The sequence below is a fragment of the Dreissena polymorpha genome, chromosome 7, assembly GCF_020536995.1.
Source record: "Dreissena polymorpha isolate Duluth1 chromosome 7, UMN_Dpol_1.0, whole genome shotgun sequence".
Classification (NCBI taxonomy): domain Eukaryota; kingdom Metazoa; phylum Mollusca; class Bivalvia; order Myida; family Dreissenidae; genus Dreissena; species Dreissena polymorpha.
Genome location: NC_068361.1, coordinates 18523050 through 18544789, shown reverse-complemented (window position 1 = coordinate 18544789; position 21740 = coordinate 18523050). Strand labels below are relative to the sequence as shown.

Sequence of the window (21740 nt, the reverse complement as noted above, 5' to 3'; positions counted from 1 at the left end):
ATCCGGGAAAGACACTTAACAAAGATGCGTTAAGCTCGTTTTTTCCAGAGCTTGGCCCCAATAATGACAACCAGATAGCTGCCCCTAGCACCTCTACTATATCCCTACCTCCTGATGGTAGATGATTGCCTGACTGAAGTTTCCCAGGAGATAGTGAGTGTTGCCAAGGTTACCACAGGCGCGACCTTGAGCTGCCCTGTCACCCAGCTCCTGGACTATTGCTAGATTGGCCCTGAAAAACAGGACAACAACTTTGACTTGTAGTCATATTTCATTCAGTGAACAACTGTAAGCTAGCTTGCCTGCCAACAATCCACATCCAAAATGTGTCGTCGTAATACGTCCCATTTACAAATACAGTTTCATTTCACAGATTTTATGTTTGACATTTCTTAAGCTGGTCTTCTCCATAGAAATCCATACCATAATTATTACACAATAAGAGCTGTGTTTGTGAAACACAATGCCCCCTACTGCGCTTTGAAGCCGCACGGCAGTTATTTTAGAAACTAGAGGGCGGACACCATGCTAAATCCTTGAAATGTACTAAGTGACCCCGTGACCTAGTTTTTGACCCGGCATGACCCATATTTGAACTTGACCTAGATATTGTCCTGATACAACTTCTGACCAATTTTGGTAAAGATCAGATGAGAACTACTTCAATTAGAGAGCAGACACCATGCTAAATCCTTGAAATGCACTAAGTGACCTCGTGACCTAGTTTTTGACCCGGCATGACCCATTTTCAAACTTGACCTAGATATTGTCTAGATACAACTTCTGAACTAGTTTGGTAAAGATCGGATTTAAACTATTTCAATTAGAGAGCGGAAACGAAAAGTGTGACAGACTGCCAGCCTGACGGACAGTGCGAAAGCTATATACATCCTTTTCTTCAAAAGGGGGCATAAAAAGATAAACATAAAAAACCCACACACAAAATCAGCAACCATTACAACTTCACACACAGATTTTGTTTTGATAAGACTATAGAAATTCCAGTTTTACAATACAATTTCTTTTCAACAGAAATATTTTTTCAAACTGTAAGCCTGTCCCTTTAACACTTTATCACTCATATTGACCCTTTGTAGTCCTCTAGAAAATCAAATTTAATAACAGAACCATCTTAATAGATTCGAGTTTTAAAGGCTTTATTTCCAAACGCAAGATGCTGATGAGTAGCAAACAGCATAAAACCTGAACAGCCTTCAAGTTGCTCGCAGGCTGCTCTGGTTTTATGCTGGTTGCAAAAAGCCATTTTTATTCAACTTCTGTGCCGTTTAACTAGCCATATTCAACAGCAGCCAACTCACTCATAGTATTCAGCAGCTTTGACCAGACACTCCTTGACCTCTGCAGGGAATTCCCCGGGGTCCTGGTTCCCTGATCGCCCGGTGTGCTTCCCCTTTGCATGATACACGTTGCCAAGGTTGTAAAGGGCCCGTGCCTCACCGATCTGTGTATGTAAACAAATAAGTACATATTGCTTAGGTTTTACAAGGCCCTGTCATTGCCAATCTTTGGATGAAAATGGATAAGTACACGGTCAAGGTTGTCTCACTGATCTGTGGGTGCAAACAAACTGTTGTTGACTTGCTGACTTTGTAAGCAGCACAGATAATCTCAGGATCTGTATATGAAGCAACTGATAATTACCAATTGATATGCTTGGTATATTTTTGTGCTCAGGTGAGCTAAAAAGCCCAGATGACGATATTTAATATATAAAGCTCAAACCTCTTTTACCTGCGCAAAGAACAGATATTTTTGTATCAGCTTTACTTAAATTCCTAGCCAATCATGAGTTCCATTTGGAATTGCAAATATTTCCTAGGTTATGTGAGACACGTTCTGGGAAAACTGGAATGATTCAAACAGAAATCTCAAACCTAAATTCAAGCACTTTTCAAGGCCAAATTTTCATTTTCAAGGCCGAGAACTGTTCGTTAGTTTCCTTAATAAAATGCATTTTCAAGCAAGTTTAACACAGTAAATATTATTTATTTGCTCAAACAAATTAAAATTATGCCACAATAACTCATACATGTTATTTTTAGTTATTGCATACATGTTTTCCATCCTTAACTCAACGAGTCTCACATACAGTTTGTCAACCAGTTCCGGATTATCAGCAGTTCCGATTAATTTGAATTTAATTTTCCATAATGCCCCAATAAAAACAAAATGATAAGTGTCTAAGATATACATTAGGTAAAGGAATAAATTTACAAAGTGTTAGCAAGAAATCTTTTGTAAATAGCTTACAGAGTGGAAAATGCAGCAAAAAGTTAACCAGAACTGATTGAAGGAGTGACGATGCTGTCCGGTAATCTTGCGCAGTTAAGGGTCAATTGGTTTGAAAACATGTTGTTGTATAAATTGACAATATCATATCTTATTTTATTATGAAAATAAGAATTTCATGTGCTTATTAACACAAAAATATGTCATTAATTCAGTGAGGAACTGTCCGATTTGATTTCAAAACAAACATGACTCACCTCATTTTCAAACTGTCAGTGTGTCCGGTAATCTTGCGCACTTGGTGTAATAACCTCATTTAGGCAAAATTGTAGACATATGGTGTCCCAAGTAGTGCCAAAAAACATTCCAGAAAATTATTTTAAAAATCACTTTGTAAAACCATTCAAATTTAATGAGGATTTCTAGTTCAGTTTTGGTGATGATGGTGGTGTCATTCTGTTGACTGTAGCAAAAGAAACAATAAAAATATAAAATGATTGATTTCTAGCGTGAAAAAATGTTTATGCATATCAGGTTTGATTTTACCCCAGATCATACTTCCATAGTTTACAGAAAATATCAAAACTAGGCCATTGCGCATGCGGACATCATACCAAATGTGGTTTGACAGAATGGCGGGACATGGTAACAATGTTGTCTGATAGGATATATTTTCAATGGCCAAAAATACATAACTGATCGGTATTATGCAGTGGAATGCTAAATTACACGTTGGATTTATGAATTTTTAATTTAAAGTATGAAAAGGGCTAGAGACCGCAGGGAATATGTGATTCATTTAAAATTTATCGTAAGTATGTCAGTTTTTACGATACATGTACAATCTATAAAGATAACGCAACCAGTGTTAAAATGTAATAATCCCATTTTTGTTTTGCATGGAATATGAACATTTTAAATCCGTTAATTCTTAAAAATGTGAAATTCCATATTTCATCACTAAATAACACCATTTGACGTCGCTACTGCGGAGTGCGCAAGATTACTGGACGCGCAAGATTACCGGACTTACCTGTATGTTTTGAAATGTGCATATGTATATAGAAGGCTTTATTATTTTCAAATAAACTTTTTGCTGATTGAAAACAAATGCTATGACAATGTTTTGAAATACTAATTCTGTAAGTTGAATGATTTTTAATAATTTTCCGAAGGGTGAATTTAATTGGCTATTTTTGACAAAAAACTGCATATGCCGTCTGGCCTACCCTGTTATCAAACAAAATAAATGTTACCCTTTATTTTTACATCTTCTCACATTGACGCTAAATCCCGAAAGAAATTATTGTGGTCAAAAGAATAAACGTTTTTGCCGGGTGATTCTTAACTGGTTAAATGACTGTATGTATTTACTTTTTTAAGTTATTACAAGCAAACACATTGCTTCTCAATGTCATGTTTTCTTTGTGGGTTTCGTCTTTCTCGTGGCTTTTCAAAGCACTTTCCCCCATCCCCCGACACCAATGGTCTTCATACAGACCCGACAATGTGCTTTTCGAATGCCCTTTGTTTTTCTGTACCCAGTAATATTCAGTTAACCACCCAGGTTTGAAACGACACTTCCCCATGGCTGCATTTTCACTCGCGAAAATTGATCACAATGGAGAACCTCTGACGTAGTACACATAATCTGTGACGTGTGCGCATAACGTTTCGTACTCAATAGTGTACGAAACTTATATTTCGTACTCAACTTTTTGCGCGAAGGAATTTATGATAAATTTTCGTAATATTTCCCTTAAGAACGATTTAAGTTTATAATTAAAGCGATGATATAAATAATTTTGAGCAGAAATAAACATTTTCAAGGCTTTTTTTTACATGAAATAAGCACTTTTTCAAGGCCAACCTTTGTTCAAGGGCTTTTCAAGCCTAGGACTCGTTTTCAAGCACTTTTCAAGCCCTGTGCGAACCCTGACTGGGCTTAATGCATGTTCGTTAAGTGCTGTCCCAGATAAGCATGTGAAGACATGCTAATCTTGGACAACACTTTCCACCAAGAATGGTTTTTTGTTTAGAAGAGATTTCCTTAAACAAAATATTGCTTCAACTCAGAAAATGTTTCCCTGATTTGTTCTATGCAGACTGCACAAGCTAATCTGGGAAGCACTTTGCCCGCATGCATTAAGCCCTGTTTTCCCAGAATTTTTGTTATATAATGCTGGGCCTTATCAATCTCTACCAAAGTTTAAAATTGACAAAAATGTCAATCTTTCATGGAGGTAGATACCAAATTTTGTGCTACATTTCCATCTAATAAAATTGCAAATCATAGATACTTCTGCAATGGAAATGTGTATTTGCTCTGAAACAGTTTTTTAATAGTAAAAATGCGTGGCATTATTGTATAATTATTAGACTTGGCACAACAAAATATTCAAAACAACCATCATTGTCCCACCAGGTATAACTACAAGATTAGTACCAGTATATGATACTAGGCACAACAAAACACTCAAAACTTTTTTTAGAGTAATAATGCATGACATACATAAGTATTATGTAAGCAAAACAAGACCCTAAAAACACCCACACAAATTGTCAAGCCCAGTATATGATACTAGGCCCAACAAGAGATTGCCAAGCAATATGGTCCCCTACCGGTGAAACTCCACCATTGTCAGTAAAAAAAAGCCCTTGTTGGGGGGGCATTGCCCGAAGCTAAAAAATGAAGCCAATTAGAAACAATTTTAAGTAAGGTAAAAGTACTTCTCTCATGCTTCTTCAAAAGACCATCTTCTTATTTTCTTCATTTATATATTTATAAGAATGTATTGAAATAAAAAAGTAATGGCATTAAAACCAATAAAGAACAGGTAATTATGGACCTAATCGGCAAAGTTGCATCCACACATATTAATCTCTATTTTCAAAACACCGCAGTATACACACTAGGTTAATAGATATGATAAGTGCCTTTTCATAACGCCCAACACCATGGGTTGAAGAATTTTTCCAGAGCCACTCGCCCGTTAGGGCTAGTAGGCCTGACAATCCACTCGCCCTTCACTTTAATCTACTCGCCCTGCATTAAAAACATAGATATCTTTATTTATAGTTATGATCAACCAGAACCTTTTAAACCTACTTAACAAAGTGACACTAAACTGCAAACAAATTAACTACATTATATGATGGATTATATTTGCTTTCCTTACGTTTTTTGCACCTCTTTCCTTTTCTCAATTCTTTCCGCTTCTCGTTTTGACGACCTTTCTAATTCTTTCTGTTCCCTGTTGCCACCTCCTTGCAGATATTTTAAACTAGAGTTGCGACACCTTAAGGGTTTCGCGGGATGGAATGAGTCGAGAGTTCAAATCAAATGGAAAATCGATTATTTCAAAATAAAAAATTGGTACGAAAAAATATGTGGGCAGTGGGTACGAAAAAAAAAATAATTTGGGTACGAAAACAAATTTGAGTACGAAAAAAAAAGGGTACGAACAAAATAAAGGTACGAAAAACTATTTGGGTATGAAAAAAATGGGTACGAATAAAAAATTAGGTACGAACAAATTTGTGTACGAAAAAAATTTGAGTACGACATATGGGTACGAAAAAATTTGGGTACAAACAAATTTGTGTACGAAGAAATAATGGGTACGAATATAATATGGGCAGGAAAAAAAACAAATTTGGTTACGAAAACAAATTAGAGTACGAAAAAATAAAGGAAATAAAAAAAATTAGGGTACGAAAACTATATGGGTACGAAAAAAATGTTTACAAATAAAAATTTGGGTACGAAACAAATTTGGGTACTAAAAAAATGGGTACGATTTTTTTATTTGGGTACGAAAAAAATGGGTATGAAAAAAAATTGGGTACGAACAAATTTGGGTACGAAAAAGATTGGTACGAAAAAAAATGGGTACGAACAAATTTGGGTACGAAAAACATTTGGGTACGAAAAAAATGGGTACGAAAAAAAAATTGGGTACGAAAACAATTGGGAAAAAAAAACATTTGGGTACGAAAAAAATGGGTACGAAAAAAAAAATTGTTACTAAAAAAATTTGGTACGAACAAAAATTTAGGTACGAAAAAAATGGGTACGAAAAAAATGGGTACGAAAAAAAAGGGGTACGAAAAAAATTGGGTACGAAAAATTTGGGTACGAAAAACATTTGGGTACGAAAATAATGGGTACGATTTTTTTTTAGGTACGAACAAATTTGGGTACGAAAAACATTTGGGTACGACAAAAATGATTACGAAAATAGAAAAATTGGGGTATGAAAAATCTAATTTGAATTGTCTAGCCCGTGAATTGTCTCCTGGGGGTGAATTGTCTTGGGGTTGCTATTAAGGCTACATGTACTTCCGGCCAAGCCACGTGTTTATAGCGATTGCGCAATAAAAAACACCACTTTTTCGTGATTTAATCGAAAACTAGATTTTTCCCAGTAATAATGAATACGCCAACAGGTAGATCGCGTTATATGTACAGTTAATGGAAAATTTCATAGGGCCATACATTGTAACTCTGTGAAAAATCATCTGACCAGAACCGGCTGATAATATGCATGTCTCCTCTTGGTAGTGAAGCTTCCCATTAAGTTAAATTGAATTCCAGTCATTAGTTGCTGAGAAATAGCCCGGACAAAAATTGTGCACGGACGGACAGACAAAGCGGCGACTATATGCTCCCCCCTTAAAAAATTTGGGGAGAGCATAATAAAAAAGTTGTGGCAATTTAAAGGTGGTACGCAAACTTTAAAATAGATTTATCAATTATATGCTTATTCTTAGTGAAAAAAAGGCCATAATTGTTACAAAATGCTTGATACAGTTATCTGCTTTTGTTTATACATTGGGGTCATGTTGGTTAAGAAGCAAAATACATGTATGAAAGCAATATGTCAATGGACATAGGAAATATATTGGAGGTGGTACGCAAACATTCCAATGCGCGCACCTACGCCGGGGTGAGTAGGATAGCTACACTATATATATTTCATATATAATAGTCGAGCTAAAAAGTAAATATACTATAAACAACAAGCTTACCTCAATCACAATTTTAATGCAATGCAGTTAAACAATAAAGTTACAATGATATGCCAGGGATTGAAACTAACTTTTTACTATTGTGGGCAACCATCTTTAGTATTTTGGTTGCCCAGATAAAGAATAACGAGCCCAGAAATATGAACATGTGAATATTATTATACATTTTTTTAATAAAATAATAGATAATTATATACATTTGCTGACAATACACATGTTCAATGCATGATGTATTATTATGAGCCTGAATTGAATAATGTCCTATTCCTATATAATGAATGTTATTTAACTAGTATTGATCCATGGTGATCAATTGTTTTTCAATTTTTATTGCACTGAATTGTTTTAAGATTTAAAAAAAAACAAGTTTACCAACTTTTGAAATTGAGTTGCCCAGGCCAAAATCTACTTGCCCCGGGCTCATGGGAAACCACTTATTTCCATCCCTGTATGCTCTTCATTTTCTGTTCTTCCATCCCATTCTCAAAATTAATTTTAAAGCACAATATTTTTTAATAACATTTGTATGAATTACTAACCATTATCACCCAAAACACAATTTTACAACGCTGTAATCGTGTCGTAGAGATTTAGTTTACTATTATCAGTGTTCTCTTTAAATACCGTCAGCCAGCGATTCTGCCGGTTACATTTACTCTTACATTTACATGACGGCTTCTTTTCCCAAATATATCAAGTAAATGTCATAAATGCTTTTGTTTTACTGCATAGTTGCCGGCCATGTAACTGGTACTCAATTTTCTGGAAAACACTGAATTATGCATGAAAAACACACAATACTTAAAATCTTAGATTCGTTTTTAAAATAAATTGACACTTCCAGCTTGTCGCCATTAAAATCCAAAGATTCAAATAATTTTCCACGAGGTACGTCAACAATTGCGTAATCAAATGAATGAAAAATAAAAGTAAAGAAAGCCGGATTTTACATAAATTCCAGGTTGATAAACACAACAAGGTAAAGGTACCTTGTAGTCGGTGAGATATAATAATAATACAGTTAGTAAGGCTCGTACCCTGGGTACGGTAAATATACTAAAACGTACCCGGGAATTTTAACACTAAATCAGTTGTTGTCGGGTATTTTGTAAAAATTAATTATGTTTACATTTATGTCAATTTTCTGTTCAATGGCATTTATATTATCAAAACTCATTGTTAAAATCAATGATGTGATTTAATTTTAAATCTTAAATTGTTTAAAGTCGCGTCATTGTATGACGTCGTCAAGTATAATATTTTCCGCGACATCGCACGCTCACTTTTTACCGTCATAGATTTTTTTAAAGAAACATTATTTGGTTTGCAAGGTCCGTTAAATGGGGAACACCATATTCGGTATTTATATTATGTTTTAACAATTAATTCATACTGCGTAATAAATATTGCATAAGATATTTCGATATTGATTGAAAATGTTTCAAATTGTTATTTATGAAACCTCTTATTCTAATGAGTGTATGCTATTATATTATACTTTGAAAAGCATATCTGTTGTACTATAATCTGATTATTCAAATTAAATCGTTAATTTAACAATGCTTGTCGTCAGTGTTAGTCGTAAATGCTTGTGATCATTGTCGTCAATGTTAGTCATCAATCCTTATCGTCATTATACATGAAGGAAATAAAAGCAGAAACAGAGACGTATTCTTGATTACTTGCTTATTCCTACGGCGTCCTCTCAACACTCAAACTAAAAAGCATGTTGATGCAGATTTTTTAAGAGAAGGTTGTTTAAGGTTAACAATATTGTTTTACGTTATCGGTAGCATGTTTAACGACATCGGATTTTTGGCGGATATACAACTCGGATACAATCTAATATTTGCGGGTATGTTTAAGTTTATTTACCGTACCCGGGGAACATGTAAGTAAAGTTAAGAGTACCCGGGGTACATGTACCGGTAAGAAGTACCCGAGCCGAGAATGACCAATCGAGCCTTAGTAAGTGATTGATGGTGTATGGGATAACATGCACTGAGGGTGTATATTTTTCATGAACAAGTCAATTGAAGGTGTTAGAGATGCATTGATCCATAACATTAAAAAGGGTAATTAACCAAGGGCTTATTAAAATTAAAACAATGATATTACATTGTACCAGCTGTTTATTTTTGAGTACTGTAAGCTTGCAATATTTTAAATAATGTAAACAACTTACCTTGTATTAAGTTGGCACATTGTTGTCAGGTGTAGAAACTTTTTATACTTATTTCTGTTAAGTTGCACTGGCTGAACCAAAAGAATTATGTAGTCGTTTCTGAATAATCACGAAACAACCTACTAATGCATATATGCTTGCCAGTTACTGAGTTTGTGCATTTCCATTCATTATATTATCGGCCTTGGCAAACAGCGTAGACCCAGATGAGACGCCGTGTGATGTCTGCTATTTCGTTACGCTGAAGATTTCCATATCCACGGGTGTTTTTGTGTCAAATGTTATGGTTTTTCAATAGATCGTATACTTATCTACAAAACAGCGAATTAGCGTTCACTTTACAACATCTATGTTATTTTGTTAATACTTTCTCGCGTTCGTTTCGAACCTGTATTGACAGCCATTGGTCGACGCCGTCTGCTATTTCGAATGCTGAAGATTTCCATATCCACTGGCGTTTTTTATGTCAAATGTTAGTGTTTTCCAATGGATCGTATACTTATCTACAAAACAGATAAGTAGCGTTCACTTTACATCTTTTGTGATGATGTTTTTTTTGTAAATACTTTGTGAGCGTTCATTCCTTTGTCAGCCATTTTGACGATTGGTTTGTTTACTTTCGGTTTCCACTTACAAACGAAATTAATTGATTTGCTGCTCACGTTTATTTATTGATTTAATAATAAATTATTAAACCCTAATACTGTAATAGATATTATCGGATAAATAGAATACCATTCTAATACCAGTGTGTACTTACATTTATGTCGGAAAGCCTAGCCGTGTAAACCTTTCTTCAACTCGTTGCACACAAATTCACAATACGTCGAATAACACATAGATTTATGTCATGTTTATTAAAAAAACACACTGTGCACAAAAGACATGCATGTGTACTTCCGATTGATATTCAAACACAATTATTACATCTTTGTTTATCGATTAAACGCCTAACTTTAATTAATAACGCGTAACTTAGTTTCTTTGTTTATTAACAATATGGAAGCTAGCCTAAGCGCTTTTCATGACGTCATGCGCACGTGCCCTTTCCCATAAAAAATATTTAAACGCAAAATACTCGAAAACTTGATTTTTCCCAGGTATAACGCCTACGCCAACAGGTAGATCGCATTCTTGTCCATACACATGTCAAATTTCAGCAAAAGTAACCGGCCAGTTTTCAAGACTCCCAAATCGCGACTATATGCCTCAGCTTAACGAAACTTAGCCCCCTTTATCATTCGTTCGAATGAACGTCATCAATGATGACGTCCAATACATCACTCATTCCATAAAAGAACCCTTTTCCATTTTAATATTTCAGACGAACTTATACTGAAAGGCACGCTTGATTGACAAACGGTTACAATATGGTAAATTTTGCCTAAGGCTTCTGATCACGAAATTCGGAATTATTCTGTTTATTAATAATTATTTTTTCTGTTTATTTTTAATTAAATATAAGAAGTATTATAATTAACCAGTGGTGTATTATTGTTTTATTGATATTTACATTGAAATTCACGGAATGACCAATATATTTAACAGTTTTATTCACTTTTAATCGATTAGCTAAGAGCACTGACAACGAGAAAAAGAGCGCAGCCGATTTCGAGAATCATTTTTACTGTACCCGTGACGTCATTTTTCATTGTCAAAACGAAAGTGCAGTTTTTTAGTGTACTAAACGTATTTTTTGTTCGTTCGAAAAATTGTTCGCAATTTGTATCGATGTGGAAGGAGTTCTGGAACTGAATTTATATTTCTCAACTTAATAACAGCACTCGCCCGGTCGGTCGAGTATTTAACAAATTTTACTCGCCCGACCGTCAACTTCACTCGCATATGCGAGCGGTCGAGTGCATTCTTCAACCCCTGACAGGCCTTGAAGAATTTTTCCAGAGCCACTCGACCTGCAGGGCAAGTAGGCCTGACAATCCACTCGCCCTTCACTTTAATTACTCGCCCTGCATCAATATATATATATATATATATATAGTTATAGTTATGATCAACCTTTTTACCTACGTGACATAGTGACCCTAAACTGCAAACAAATTGACTACATTATCTGATGGATTTTAATTGCTTTCGTTACATTTTCTACACCTATTTCATTTTCTCAATACTTTCCGCTTCTCGTTTTCGTGACCTTTTTTCTGTTCCCTGTCTCCTTCACCTTGCAGATATTTTTAAATAGAACCCTTTTTCATGCTGAGTTTTAATATTTCAGACAAACTTTTACTGAAAGACTGTAACGCTTGATTGACAAATGATTACAAAATGGTAAATTTTGGCTAAGGCTTCTGATCACGAATTATTCTGTTTATTAATAATTTTTGTTTCTCTTTATATTTAATTAAATATAAGAAGTATTATAATTAACCAGTTATGTATTTCTTTATTGATATTTACATTAAAATGAAATTTTATTCTTCACGGCATGACCAATATATTTAATTAACTGCTTTTTCACTTTTAATCGATTAGCTAAGAGCACTGACACCTACGAAAAGAGCGCAGCCGATTTGAGAATTATTTTTACTGTGCCCGTGACGTCATTTTTTATTGCCAAAACAAAAGTGCAGTTTCTTTGTGTACTTAACCTATTTTTTGTTCGTTAGAAAAATTGTTCGCAATTTCTATCGATGTGGCAGGCGTTCTGGAACTGAATTAATATGTATGCCCCCCTTCGAAGAAGAGGGGGTATATTTTTTTGCACATGTCGGTAAGTCGGTAGGTAGGTCGGTCGGTCCGTCAGTCCACCAGATGGTTTCTGGATGATAACTCAAGAACGCTTAGGCCTAGGATCATGAAAGTTCATAAGTACATTGATCATGACTGGCAGATGACTCCTATTGATTTTGAGGTCACTAGATCAAAGGTCAAGGTCACAGTGACTCGTTCTTGGATGCAGTTTAGGATCACATTTGCAGATTATGTTATGTACTGGTGACGTGGGGTCTCCGTCCCCACCAGATGGTTTCCGGATAATGACTCAAGAACATCTACAACTAGTTCATGAAACTTCATAGGATCATTGATCATGACTGGCAGATGAACCCTATTGATTATCAGGTCACTAGGTCAAAGGTCAAGGTCACAGTGACTTTAAATAGTAAAATGGTGTCCGGATGATAACTCAACAATACTTACGTCTAGGATCATGAAACTTCATAGGTACATTGATCATGACTTTCAGATGACCACTATTGATTTTCAGGTCATTAGATCAAAGGTCAAGGTCACAGTGTCTTGAAACAGAAAAATGGTTTCGGGATGATAACTCAAGAATGCTTGCACCTAGGATCATGAAACTTCATAGGGACATTGATCTTGACTGACAGATGACCCCTATTGATTTTCAGGTCACTAGGACAAAGGTCAAGGTCACAGTGACTCAAAAGAGTAAAATAGTTATCGGATGAAAACTCAAGAATGCTTACGCCTAGGATCATGAAACTTCATAGGTACATTGATCATGACTGGCAGATGACCCCTATTGCTGTTCAGGTCACTAGGTCAAAGGTCAAGGTCACAGTGACAAAAAACGTAATCACACAATGGCTGCCACTACAACTGACAGCCCATATGGGGGGCATGCATGTTCTACAAACAGCCCTTGTTCTCAACTTAAAAAACAGCACTTGCCCGGTCGGTCGAGTATTGAACAAACTTTTCTCGCCCGACCATCAACTTCACTCGCATGTGCGACGGTCGAGCAGATTCTTCAAGGCCTGCCATACCAAATCTAGCAGTGCAATTTTTGCTATTGCTATTGCTATAAAGAACACTGATTTTTTTATGGATTAATTTATTTAAAAAAATATGTTTTGATTTAGAGTTCATGTAATTATGTAGCTAATATAATATATATATATATATATATATATATATATATATATATCAATTTCTCAATCTACATTCGGATACTTTAAACTATTGCAATGTTTAAGTCCTTGTTTAATGCAATGCTTCAAAAATTAGAATGCTTATAAAGATAAATATATTCCCACACATATTTGTTTAGCATGACTGTACTGATGTTTATTGATATGAATATCTTCTCACCCTTTGTTGTTTAGTATGGCTGCCAGGTGTGTAGTTTTGTTGCCCGGGGCAGCACAGCAGTCTATCACCATTGAGCCAGGGAGTGGGGATAGCACATGGGCAGGAAAACAGCTAGCCTACAGTGTAAACAAGATTTGCTTATCTGATATTTGGTATATTAATTATTAACCAGTGAAGATAATCTGATTTTTGGTCAATAAATTAGGGACACAAAAAAGTTATAAATTCAGTTACCTGTTAAGCTACTAGTACTGTATTTAAATGACTTAACTTGTTAATTGAAATAAAGAAGAAGTACTAAAATATATTTGTTATACCTTTAACATTGATTTTACATGACATTTCTGCTAAAATGAAAGCAAATTAATAGCCGCTTGCCTTATTCAGCTAAAAAAAGTTCAACTTTTACAGTTTTTTAGGAATGCCAACATTCAAAATATCTGATTAGTTATTGAAAAAGATACCACAGTTAAAGAAAAAAATAGCCATTTTAATGTAGAATAAGACAATGTCATGCATATGTATAGACTTCAAACTGCATCAGCAAAGGAATCTCAAAATATCGTGAGGTCATTTAATATTATAAGTCACTTTTTGGAAAACTGGTTTAAACTGGGTTTAATAAGTGTGAACAAAGTGTGTCTCGGATTAGCAATCTGCCAAGGCTTCATGTAATCAGGGATGAAACTTTCAACTTTTTATAAACAAGAGGGCCATGATGGCCCTGTATCGCTCCACTGCTGAAAAAAGGCTGAAACAAATATTCTCTGCATGTGCAAATACTTAAATATAGGCCCTATTTAAGCACATGTACACTTTTGTGACCCCCTGGGCTTGGTCAAATTTAACCCCAGGGGCATAATTTGAGCAAACTTTGTAGAGGACTACTATATCTCACTACATGTACATACAAAATATGGTAGCCCTAGGTCCTAGAGTTAAGGACAAGAATATTTTAAAAGTTAAAAAAAAATAAGCAATATATAAGCGTATATAATGTTCAATTTTGTGACCCGCAGGTCAGGGTCAAATATGACCCAAAGGGCATAATTTGAACAAACTTGGTAGAGGTCTATAAGATGTTACTGCATACCAAATTTGGTAGCCATAGTCTGAATGGTTTTTGACAAGAAGATTTTTAAAGATTTAACAAAATAGGCGCTTTATAAGTGTTTATTCAATTTTGTGACCCACCAGGGCAGGGTCAAAGTTGACCCCAGAGGCATTATTTGAACAAATTTGGTAGAGGTTTATTAGATGTCACTACATACGAAATTTGGTAGCCCTAGGCCCAATTGTTATGGACAAGAAATTTTTAAAGTTTTCACAAAATAGGCCCCATATAAGTGCATGTTCAGTTCTGTGACCCCCCAGTCAGGGTTAAATTTGACCCCAGGGGCATAATTTGAACAAACTTGGTAGAGAACTATACGATGTCACTACATACCAAATTTGGTAGCCCTATGCCATACAGTTATGGACAAAAAGATTTTTAAAGTTTTCCCACAATAGCCCTTATATAAGCGTATGTTCAATTTTGTGACCCTCGGGGGCAGGGTCAAACTTGACCCCAGGGGCATAATTTGAACAAACTTGGTAGAGGACTATAAGATGTCACTACATACCAAATTTGGTAGCCCTATGCCCAATGTTTATGGACAAGTAAATTTGTAAAGTTTTCAAAAATAAGACCTTTATAAGCATATATTCAATTTTGTGACCCCCTGGGCAGTTTTAAATTTGACCCCAAGGGCATAATTTGAACAAACTAAGAAGAGAACTATTACATGTCACTACATACCAAATTTGGTAGCCCTTTTTCTATACAGTTATGGACAAGTAGATTTTTAAAGTTTTCACAAAATAGGCCTTATATAAGCATATGTTCAATTTTGTGATCCTCTGGGCAGGGTCAAACTTGACTCCAGGGGAATAATTTAACAAAAAACTTGGTAGAGGACTCTTAGATGTCACTACATACCAAATTTGGTAGCCCTAGGCCCAATGGTTATGGACAAGTAGATTTTTAAAGTTTTCACAATATAGACCCTATATAAGCATATGTTCAATTTTGTGACCCCCAGGGCAGTGTCAAATTTGACCCCAGGGGCATAATTTTAAAAAAATTGGTACAGGACTATTAGATGTCTCTACATACCAAATTTATAAGCCCTAGGCCCAATGGTTATGGACGAGATGATTTTTAAAGTTTTCACAAAATAGGCCTTATATAAGCATATGTTCAATTTTGTGACCCCGGGGCAGGGTCAAATTTGATCCCAGGGGCATAATTTGAAAAAATTTGGTAGAGAACTATTAGATGTCTCTACATACAAAATTTGATAGCCCTAGGCCCAATGGTTATGGACGAGATGATTTTTAAAGTTTTCACAAAATAGGCCTTATATCAGCATATGTTCAATTTTGTGACCCCCAGGGCAGGGTCAAATTTGACCCCAGGGGAATAATTTGTACAAATTTGGTAGAGGACTATTAGATGTCTCTACATACCAAATGTGATAGCCCTAGGCCCAATGGTAATGGACGAGATGATTTTTAAAGTTTTCACAAAATAGGCCTTATATAAGCATATGTTCAATTTTGTGACCCCCGGGGCAGAGTAACATTTGACCCCAGGGGCATAATTTGAAAAAAAATTAGAAGAGGACTATAAGTTGTCTCTTCATACCAAATTTGATAGCCCTAAGCCCAATGATTATGGACAAGATGATTTTTAAAGTTTTCACAAAATAGGCCTTATATAAGCATATGTTCAATTTTGTGACCACCGCGGGGCAGGGTAAAATTTGACCCCAGGGTCATAATTTGTAGGAATTTAGTAGAGGACTATTAGATTTCTCTACATACCAAATTTTATAGCCCTAGGCCCAATGGTTATGGACGAGATGATTTTTAAAGTTAACACAAAATAGGCCTTAAATAAGTATATGTTCAATTTTGTGACTCCTGGGGCAGGGTCAAATTTGACCCCAGGGGCATAATTTGAACAAATTTGTAAGAGAACTATAAGATGTCTCTACTTACTAAATTTGGTAGCCCTTGGCCCAATGGTTATGGACGAGATGATTTTTAAAGTTTTCACAAATAGGCCTTATATAAGTATATGTTCAATTTTGTGACCTCCGGGCATGGTCAAATTTGGCCCCAGGGGCATAATTTGGAGAAATTTGGTAGAGGACTATAAGATGTCTCTACATACCAAATTTGATAGCCCTAGGCCCAATGGTTAAGGACGAGATGATTTTTAAAGTTTTCATAAAATAGGCCTTATATAAGCAAATTTTCATTTTTGTGACCCCCGGGGCAGGGTCAAATTTGACCCCATGGGCATAATTTGAACAAATTTGAAAGAGGTTCACCCCAGAAACATTCCTGCGAAATTTCATCAGAAATGGACCAGCAGTTTAGGAGAAGATGTTTTAAGGAAAAGTTAACGCACGCATGGACACACGCATGCACGACGGACACAGGACCATGACATAAGCCCCGCTTGCCTCTGGCCAGTGGAGCTAATAAAAATCACAGGAAGTCTCCAGGAGAGACACAAAGCACTGTCCCTTGTAAACATGCATTAAGCATAGTTTTTTCCAAAACGATGTCCATTAATGGATTGTACGAAGATAAACCAAGTGCAAAACAATCAGACACACAACACAGATAACAATCAGGACACAAGTACAACAAACGCAACAAAGGATTAAACTGGCCATCAACTTGGAATAGTTTATGCATATCAATGGAGATTTAAACCACTTTAAATAAGTTCCAAACCTGACACCTGACCCAGAGTTTTAAATCTCAGTAATCCTTTCCTGCTTAAAACCAAAGTAAAGATGGCTATATGAAACCAGGCTGTTCAGGTTTTATGCTGCTTGATGCTCATCAATATCATAGGGTTGGAAATGAAGCCTTGAAAACTTGTATCTAGTAAGAAAAAGCTCTTTAATTAAATTTTGCTTTTCAAAGGGGCTACAACAGTGTCAAAATGTGTATAAAAGTGGTAAAGGGTTAAAATGTGTATACAAGTGGTAAAGGGTTAAAATGTGTATACAAGTGGTAAAGGGTTAAAATGTGTATACAAGTGGTAAAGGGTTAACATGTGTATACAAGTGGTAAAGGGTTAAAATGTGTATACAAGTGGTAAAGGGTTAAAATGTGTATACAAGTGGTAAAGGGTTAAAATGTGTATTCAAGTGGTAAAGGTTTAAATGTGTATATAAGTGGTAAAGGATTAAAATGTTTATATAAGTGGTAAAGGGTTAAAATGTGTATATAAGTTGTAAAGGGTTAAAATGTGTATACAAGTGGTAAAGGGTTAAAATGTGTATATAAGTTGTAAAGTGTTAAAATGCGTATATGTAGTTAAGGATTCAAATGTGTTTAAAAGTGGAAAAGAGTTAAAATGCGTAATATAAGTGGTTAAGGGTTAACATGTGTATATCAGTGGTTATGGTTTTAAGCTGATGTTCTAACCTTATCCTGCAGAATTATAGAGCCATTCATGTATGCTAAGACAGACCACCAGAGAAATTCCAGCAGATCATCATCTACTAAAGCAGGAACCGGAGCATTGTGCTAAGAAATGGAAAACTAGGTCAATTACTACACTAATATATATTGAATCCTCTCCATAATAACTTAAAAAAACATTAATATCTAAACTCCACAGATGGAGTTGTTGAAAACTTTACGACACTTTTGAAGACTTAATAATTTAACATTTTCTACAATATCCTCTTATTCTATACAATATATAGCATATAGAATATATAGCACTTTATAAAGAAGCTAAACAAAAATGCTTAATATTCCTCCTTACACAATATTTTACATTTGGTTCTTTTGAAGTATACTCAGAAAAGTGTGACACATTTAACAATGAACCATATCAAAGCAGAAATACTGAAACAAATTAAATTCAACTCAGCAATGTCATATGTTCTTTAAATTAATTTAAGTGAGCAAAAAGAAAATATCTGTGTACAATGTACATTAAAAAAGATGAAATGCAATTACCTGAAATCTTGAAGGTCCATACACTGGAACTTGTACTTGGCATCAAAGGCTTTCTTCACAGTTGTAAGGTCACTTTTCAATGTATTGATACGGACATACTTGGGTAAAGAGTCTGAAATATAACAATAGGGCCTGAAAGGCCTAAAGTTGCTCACCTGAGATAACAAAATATTTTTGGGACAAATCTTCTAACCAAGTTTCATGAAGATCGGAAAATAAATGTGGTCTCTAGAGTGTTACATGTAACAAGGTTTTACTATAACCATATAGGGAAAAATGCCCCGCCCCCTGGCAGCCATGTTTTTCAACCAACCGGCATCATCTTTGAACTCGTCCAAGATATTATGTAGATGAATCTTCTGACCAAGTTTCAAGAAGATCGGACAGTAAATGTGGCCTCTAGAGTGTTAACAAGATTTTACTATAGCCATATAAGGAAAAAGGAAAAATGCCCCGCCCCTTTGAAGCCATGTTTTTCAAGCAAACATAGTTATTTTCGAACTCATCCAAGATATCATTTAGACCAATCTTCTGACCAAAATTTATGAAGATTTGACAATAAATGTTGCCTCGAGAGTGTTAACAAGGTTTTACTACAGCCATATACATGTATAGCCATATAAGGAAAAATGCCCCGCTCCTGGTGGCCATGTTTTTAAAACAACCAAAACCATTTTCGAACTCATCCAAGATATCATTGGGAAAAATCTTCTGACTAAGTTGCATGATGAGCAGCAAATAAATGTGACCTCTAGAGTGTTCGCGAGGTTTAACAATAGCCATATAAGAAAAAAATGCCCCGCCCCCGTGGTGGCCATGTTTTTCAACCAACCGGCATCATTTTTTAACTCGTCCAAGATATTATTGGGATGAATCTTCTGACCGAGTTTCATGAAGATCGGACAATAAATGTGGCCTCGAAAGTGTTAACAAGGTTTCACAGAAGCCATATATAGCCTTTTAAGGAAAAATGCCCCGCCCCCTGGTGGCCATGTTTTTAAAGAAACCAAAACAATTTTTTGAACTCATCCGAGATATCACTGGGACAAATCTTCTGACAAAGTTTCATGAAGATCGGAAAATAAATGTTGCCTCTAGAGTGTTAACAAGGTTTTATTATAAAATAGCCATGTATGGAAAAATGCCCCACCTCCTGACGGCCATGGTTTTCAACCAACCGTTATCATTTTCGAACTTGTCCAAGATAGTATTTGTATAAATCTTCTGACCAAGTTTCATGAAGATTGGATAATAAATGTGGCCTCTAGAGTGTTAACAAAATTTTACTATAGCCATATAAGGAAAAACGCCCAGCCCCTTGGCGGCCATGTTTTTCAAGCAAAGGTTACCATTTTAAAACTCATCCAAGATATCATTGAGACCAATCTTCTGACCAAATTTCATGAAGATTGGAAAATAAATGTGGCCTCTAGAGTGTTAACAAGTTTTTACAAAAGCCTTATAAGGAAAAATGCCCCGCCCCCTGGTGGCCATGTTTTTCAACCAACCAGCATCATGTTCGATCTCGTCCAAGATATTATTGGGATGAATCTTCTGACCAAGTTTCATGAAAATCAGACAAAAAATGTGGCCTCTAGAGTGTAAACAAGACTTTACTATAGCCATTTATAGCCATAAAAGGAAAAATGCCCTGCCTTTTGGCGGAAATGTTTTTCAAGCAAACGTAACCATTTTAAAACTCATCCAAGATATCATTGAGACCAATCTTCTGACCAAATTTCATGAAGATTGGACAATAACTGTGGCCTCTAGAGAGTTAACAAGGTTAATGTTGACGCCGCACAATGGACAACGGACGACGGACAATAGGCGATCACAAAAGCTCACCATGAGCACGTTGTGCTCATGTGAGCTAAAAACAGTCACTGAAATTTAACAAGCCCCATGCCAGCACTCAAATCATGAATAAGCTCAAAAAATTTCTGCAGCAGAAAAAATAGACCCTTCCACTAATGTCAAAAATATTTAAACCATAAGCAATATTACAAAGTCATCACACTTGAATATAAAAGTAGGGGGTAACAAGAGATGTGTTCGTCAGAAACGCAATGCCCCCTATTGCGCCGCTTTGAAATAAAATGTAAATTTATAATTTGGCAGATTTAGAAATTATCTCCCTTTTATAGCTTATTACTTCCCTTGGATTGTATTTTTTGACTTTTGACCTTGAAATTTGTTTTTTTTATTATATCCTTTAAACAAGTATTACTTCCCTTATGAAGTTGATCTGTACCTGCCAAATGATATATAATAGAAATTATCTCCCTTTAAAGCTTGTTACTTCCCTTGGATTTAGTTTTGTGACCTTTAACCTTGAAGGATGACCTTGACCTTTCAACACTCAAAATGTGCAGCTTCATGAGATACACATGCATGCCAAATATCAAGTTGCCATCTTCAATATTGCAACAGTTATGGCCAATGTTAAAGTTTTCGGACGGACACACAGACAGACAGACGGGCTGACAGTTCAACTGCTATATGCCTACCTACCGGGGGCATAAAAACCATCTCAGCTGAGGAAAATGCCTCCCTCTAACAGGGTTCAACTCAATTATTCATTTGTATAATGGGGTTTGATTAACTGTATGCTTACTTAGTCCACTTCGTCTTGGGACTTTGGCCTACTTTATGTATTGTTATATGAAAACCTTGAATAACTTTAACACATTAAGAAAAAAGAACTTTGAAACAAGTTTTCTTGCAAACTTTTGCTTTCTAGACTCCCATTAAAATAGCAAGGTGAAATCCTGATCTGTCTATAATCAATTATATTTACATGTGCATTACCTTCAGGTTGTGTATTTGTTAAGAGCTGTTTGAGATCACTAACCCCTGCTTCTATCTTCAGTCTCTCACATGCTGCATGAAGACCTGTCTTGTGTCTCACCATAATCACCTGAATTTCAACATCAATGGTCACCTTATGTTAGAGTTTTCAATAAACAATTGAGTAGCCAGGCATATTTTTGAAGTAGTCAGCAACTGAGAACTAAAACAGGCATTTTTGAATTTATACTTTGGTGGCCAAAATTGTAAGTAACCTGTAAAGTTGTTGGCTGCCAATACTTCTGGAGAACACTGCGTACATGCAGTCATTCAACCACACTGCGTGATGCCAAGTCATGCAACCTTTTTTTTGACA

The 21740-nt window shown here is 35.6% G+C and overlaps 3 protein-coding genes across 6 annotated transcripts in view; 1 reads left to right on the top strand and 2 right to left on the bottom strand.

The window, feature by feature from the left end:
* Positions 1-13648, bottom strand: part of LOC127837799 (G-protein-signaling modulator 2-like) — a 616832-nt gene extending 603184 nt beyond the window's left edge. The window contains exons 1-3 of the mRNA XM_052365191.1: positions 13538-13648; positions 1320-1462; positions 109-232 (exon numbers count right to left, since the gene is read on the bottom strand). The gene's annotated coding sequence lies outside the window, so the exon portion shown is untranslated. The remainder of the gene's footprint in view (positions 1-108; positions 233-1319; positions 1463-13537) is intronic.
* Positions 1-21740, bottom strand: part of LOC127837785 (uncharacterized) — a 605533-nt gene that overhangs the window by 536925 nt on the left and 46868 nt on the right. The window lies entirely within an intron of this gene.
* The window catches only part of LOC127837806 (solute carrier family 49 member 4 homolog), a 583680-nt gene that overhangs the window by 549628 nt on the left and 12312 nt on the right, over positions 1-21740 (top strand). The window lies entirely within an intron of this gene.